This window comes from Lepidochelys kempii, chromosome 1 (assembly GCF_965140265.1).
Source record: "Lepidochelys kempii isolate rLepKem1 chromosome 1, rLepKem1.hap2, whole genome shotgun sequence".
NCBI lineage: Eukaryota > Metazoa > Chordata > Testudines > Cheloniidae > Lepidochelys > Lepidochelys kempii.
Window position 1 is genome coordinate 105,507,732 of NC_133256.1, and position 5,870 is coordinate 105,513,601.

The 5,870-nt window shown below is 39.2% G+C and overlaps 1 long non-coding RNA gene and 1 pseudogene across 1 annotated transcript; one reads left to right on the forward strand and one right to left on the reverse strand.

Moving 5' to 3' along the window:
- Positions 1–703: 703 nt before the first annotated feature.
- Positions 704–806, reverse strand: LOC140905675 (small nucleolar RNA U3; annotated as a pseudogene).
- A 191-nt stretch (positions 807–997) lies between these two features.
- Positions 998–5,403, forward strand: LOC140904931 (uncharacterized). The gene is made up of 3 exons (XR_012156682.1): positions 998–1,142; positions 2,235–2,352; positions 3,885–5,403. It is a non-coding gene; the product is annotated as an uncharacterized lncRNA (long non-coding RNA).
- The last annotated feature ends 467 nt before the right edge of the window (positions 5,404–5,870 follow it).

Genomic DNA, 5,870 nt, shown 5'->3' on the forward strand with positions numbered 1-5,870 from the left:
ACTACTTTATTTCACAGAATTCAGAAGGATAACACATAAGAACTCCAAAACCGAAAGAGACGAAGCAGGCTTCTCACTAAAACAGAGAGGTCCAACTAGGCTATTTGTCTGCTGACTGACAGCTGCTAGATGAAGACGTCATACCCCCCAACTGTGCAAGCAGGATGAGCATTAAAAGCAAAAGCCTGAAATGTAAAATAGTAGCATACAATTTGAATACAGTTTTAAATATACAACTTATAGTGAAATTCAATTTTTGTTTGTTCTGTGCTGCATGAGGCTATTGTTAGGTGGAAGGAGGGAGGCATAAGTATGGTGAGCTGAACGCAACTGTACAGGTCCAACAATAATATGCAATCTGTTTATGACAGGATAACAGAACTGTCAGAAACAGATACTCTCAGCAAGCATCTACCATCATTAACTATAATGCCTTGCCTAGCACTTGGAAGATACTCTTCAACAGAGTTAATGGGCACCCTGCAAAGTTTGCCCAAGAAGATAAATGCTGATATTAACAGATGAGATGTGTCTTATGAGATCACTTCCAGGAAACCTGGTGGCCATTCTGGAATCCGGAAAAATACGCCATGTAAATAGCAGTTAAGTAGGAAAAGGCCTTTTTTGAATTAAACTGCCATCTGTCTGTTACTCCCTGTAGCTGAATCATGTCTGACTTTCTCCCTTCTCTCTTTCATTCACCTTCCTCCTTCACCTGGTGGCCAGGAATTGCACCAGCTCAAGACACTTTCGGCTACACTTCTCTAGTTACAAACTATAGAAATGATCCCTGAAAGTATAGTCTCAATCATGGTAATTTACTCAGACTACCTACAGATACATATATGGGTACTACATGTGTGGTGGGAAGCACTGACAAATGTACCTGAACGTATTTAAGGAATCTAGGTGCTTTTAACCTTCAGGGTTTTTTTTTACTTTGCCTGCACTGGGTGGAATGTGAAATTAGAGGCATTTTGGATTGAGGCAGGGGAAATCTCCAAGATGTGCCAGTGATTGATCCCTTCTGCTTTTACCCAGGAGGAGATCATAATGGCAGGGAGGTGAATACTGATGGCTTCCTCTTTATCTCCTTTGAGTTTGGGTGTCATGGAAGAGAGGCACAAGCCAAAGGAGTTGAGGTAAGGGAAGAAGACAACTACTTTATGTTCATTTCAATGGTCTCTCTGTCCCACGGCTGATGGTGGTTCAACCATGGAATGGCTGCTGAGTCATTTCAGGTGCAATGCCCATTCCTTATTAGTTTGTAATGATAGTTCATGCAGCCAGATTGAAGAACCAAAGACCCAGAGGAAAACTTCTTTCTTTCCAAACGACATGTTCCTTTGGGCAGCAAAAAATGAGTAGGCCAAGCTGGCCAACCTCAGAAAAGGAAGAAGGTAGGGAAGTGTGGCTGTCTGAGGAAGAAGAAGAAAGGAGCATGCTGAGCAAGGGGGCTTGTCTTGGGTTTTTTTGTCCTAAACAGCAAAGAACCAAGGGAGAGGCTGTGAATAAAAAAGGTTGGACGCTGTGACTATGTAGGAGGCCCCAGGAGGGATCTGCAGGGCATAAAGAGAGTGGAGGAGAATGGTGCCTCTGTATAAACCAGAGCAGGTCAAAAAGAGGGAAACATTTTTGCAAAGATATCACACAAAGAATGGTCAACTTTTTCTTTAAAAAAAAATCATTTTTTTCAGCCAGATCTAGTATAAGGTCAAAGGCAGCTTATCAGGCAGTGGTCAGAGATGAGAGCTCTGCCTGAGCCAGGAGTAAGGTTCTCTCCTGTGAGGAAGTTGTCCATTCAGCCCAAAGCTCTCCAACGGATAGGGGGATTGGCCACTATTCAAATAAGCCAGATGACAAAAGATGAGAGATCGGGAATTGTTTGATACTTACTGTATTTTTACACAGTAGACAAAAATCTGAAATGTGTAGCCTCTTCTTCTTGCTTTCCCTCCTGTATCCTACACCTCAGGCTAACACCTTCCAGAGCATTACTTCAGTTCTATCCCTTCTAACTAAACAAAAGTCGTTCCATAAGTACTTCTCATTGTCAGCTGGCAGCCTCATGGCTTCTCACCTTCTTCTTGAACAGAAGCCACAGTCACTTCAGTGAGAGGGGAGACAGCCAGATGGTTAACTCTGTTTGCAATGTCCTTGCAGCATGTCACTATTTTCCTTCTGCCTGATGAGAGGAGGTTTCTGACATTATCCTCTTTTTCCTTTACAATCAGGGCCATCTGATCAGGGGTAGTCACAAGAGTCAACATTAGCCACGAATTCTGGTGGTAAGTGTTACCCAGTCTTGGAAGGTGTGCACCAAAGACAGAGGAGCAATGAATGGTCAATCTGGTGAGTATTTGGGAAGCAAATTATTGAAGTGTGTTCACCTTAAATAGAAGGTGTGATTTGGAAATATGCATTTAAACTAGCTGTATTTATAGTATGGTTTTAGAAGTTACAAAACTCTCTATATGTCACTAAATTACAACCCATTAGTTAATGGAAGTTCCTTAACTTGTTTGGTTCTGTACTTTCCTTATCTCTGTTTTGGATACTTCATGCCAAACCAGTTCAGTGTAGAAGTACATCCCAGCCTGTGCTAGGACACACCAGGCATGTATCTTGGCTTTGGCAGGCCTCCTATTTTCTAATGCCAAAACTGACTTCAGCTTTGCAGAGTGTTGTGGGATACTAGACATGGGTGACCAGAATAGTCGGGAGAGCATAATACATTCAGTAAACATAACTTCCCAAAACACACACACACACACACATACTAATAGCAGGCACATAATACCTGTTAATACAGTGTATACTACACCTAATATATATGTATTGGTTAACATGAGGGAGGTGAAAACAGAACCATCCCCCATCCCTTGAGAGTTTACAGCTATACAGATTTGGTTCTGGCCAGCTGCTATCTCATACTGATCAGGAAATCTAAAGTAATCTAAATCTTTGTTTTGTTTACTTCTTTATGAAGTTAAAAAAGAAATCTAGCTTCAAAGTTTGGGGTTTTCTTCAAAGTGTTTCATTTTCCACTTTTCTTTATATAAAAAAGAAAATATCAGTTCTGACTTCTTTTTGGTGGAGCTTTTTCCCAAGATCCTTGAAAGACCTGGATGATGATATCACTGCTTGAAGTTGAAACTTGACTAACAGCTTTCCTAGTTCCAAGTAGAGGAGTGATAAAGGCAATATTGAATTTCACTATCTCAAGTTTAAATTTGCTAAGATGTCACCATTCAGCTTTTTCAAAGAACCTGCCACAGTCCTTCAGCAAATAATGGAAGTCAGAACCTTGTATTTATAAATGTAAAAAACAAATTGTAAATAATAATAAACAAAAACAAATAAGAAATTATTTTTTGAAAACAAAAGACTATCTTTAGAAATCATAAATGAGAATCAAGGGACAAACACCATTTTGTATGCTTTTTTTGCAATACACATTTATAGGAGAAATTCATCTTCAAGCAATATAACTAACTAAAAACATCTGTCTATATACGTTTTATAGGGAATAACAATGCCTCTTGGGTTGAGAAATGTGACCTCCAGTGGGCAACAATGTCCTTGCAGTGAAGTTTTGGACATTATACTCACTTCTGAGACTCCCTTTTGCTTTTTTCAAGCCTTGGGAACTAGTTATTCCCAATAATCTGAGCCTCCATCTGCATCTCTATGTACAGTACATATTTCTCTTTATTCTGATAAACATTCTCTATATAAATAACTATTTTCCTCTTGTATACATGTATATAATGTGTACACACATATTTAATCACCATTGCAAATTATATATCATAATAGAGCAGGTGAAGTATTAGGTTTCTCTGTATGTACTATAGTTTTCTTATTTTCATTTCTCTCTACAGACCCTATATTTACAAACATGTTCACCGAGTGCCATATGGACAAAACAGTTCCTGGTAAAAATTTGGACAACAATTAACATAAGCACTGCAGGAGATCCCAACTGTTGACCTCTAAAAAGAACAGGTTTCAGAGTAACAGCCGTGTTAGTCTGTATTTGCAAAAAGAAAAGGAATACTTGTGGCACCTTAGAGACTAACCAATTTATTTGAGCATAAGCTTTCGTGAGCTACAGCTCACTTCATCGGATGCATACTGTGGAAAATACAGAAGACGTTTTTATACACACAAACCATGAAAAAATGGATGATTATCACTACAAAAGGTTTTCTCTCCCCCCACCCCACTCTCCTGCTGGTAATAGCTTATGTAAAGTGATCACTCTCCTTACAATGTGTATGATAATCAAGGTGGGCCATTTCCAGCACAAATCCAGGTTTTCTCCCCTGGCATATGTGTTTATTTATCCCAACATTCCCTTTTAATTAACAGTTCTGAAAGGTGTACTTGGTTATGACTATTGTGTTCTAATAACATGGGGAAATTCTAAATAGGTTCAGTGAAGTTTCAGTTCAAAACATATTAAATAAAAATATTTCTGGGAAAAAAAATCTGCTAAGGAGTTAGCTCATCATGAATAACATTTATTTTGGCCTCAATTAATACTAAAGATTAGCCAGAGTAGAGAAGTTTATATTCAGATCTGGAATCAGATTTTAGTGCAATGTTCCCTGAAGTGCAGAGTGCTTGGGTTTGATGCTCCAGCTTGGTCCATTTTAGAAATGTTTGATTGTAAAGTTTGTATCTGTAGTCCAGAATTTCAAGAAGGGAAAGCAGTGAGATGTCAAATTCTGTGTTCTGGTTTGAGCCCATCTGTGACAGAATATACGTCTGTGTTCACAGCCTACACACTATTGTCATTGTTTTGGTACAAGGCAAGCCTTGTGAGGTATCATTTAAAAACTCATAATTTGCTGATCAATAATACCATGGCAAAATGCATGTAGTAGAGTTATATGTGAAGTTTTAAACATAAATTGAGATCATGACTAAAAGTATGTTTTCTAGAGAAGTCAGGGAAAAGGCCAAACCAGTTTCTTGAGACAAAGAGTAAGCTGTCTCAGCCAGGTATAAACAAGACTGATGGACCATTACCTGTTAACTGGCCATTCTTTGTCAGGAAAGGGGGCATGGGTGAAAAATCTACATTTTAGCAAAGAGTTTCCTTCCACACAAACTGCTTCCAGCTGGAAATTCTCAAATGGGGAGACAGGAATATGAAAAGGAGGGACAAACACCCCAAGGCACCCACCCTCCCCCCTGCCCATCACATTCATTGCACCTGAAGCAACAACAGAAGCTTTCATTGGACTCTGGGAGAAGGGGTCATTAAGATTGCTGAGAGCATGTGGTGGGAGAACTTTGCTTTGAATTTACCATAGTTTGTTAAGTTAGTTACCAGTAGCATTTTATTTTTATTGTATTTCTGATTTTTATGCCTCATTACTTGTCCTCACTTAAAATCTGTTTCGTGGTAGTTAATAAACTTGTTTTATTTTTTTATCTCATCCAGTGTGTTTAAATTGAAGTGGCTGGACAACTCCATTTGCGGTGACAAATTGTGCGCATATTATTCTTTTAAAGAAATAATGGGCTTAATATAACTTGTATTGTCCAGAAGATGGCTGGGCAGTAAAGGACATACATTTCTGGGGGGAAATCTAAGACTGGAGGTGTCTTGGGGTCACCCTGAAGTATAACCAAATTGGTCAGAGCCAGAGTGTAACTCAAGGCATAGCTTGCATGCTGTAAGGCAGTTTGTGAGCAGCCCAGGTGGGAGCTATTTCAGTAAGACATTGTAAGACACTCAAGGTTGCAGGGTAGGGCTGACACAGCTGATCATTAGTCTAAATTGCACCCTGGTATGTCACACCATCTCTGAAAAATAACATGACATTTATTTTGAAAACTGGAGTAAATAGCCATGG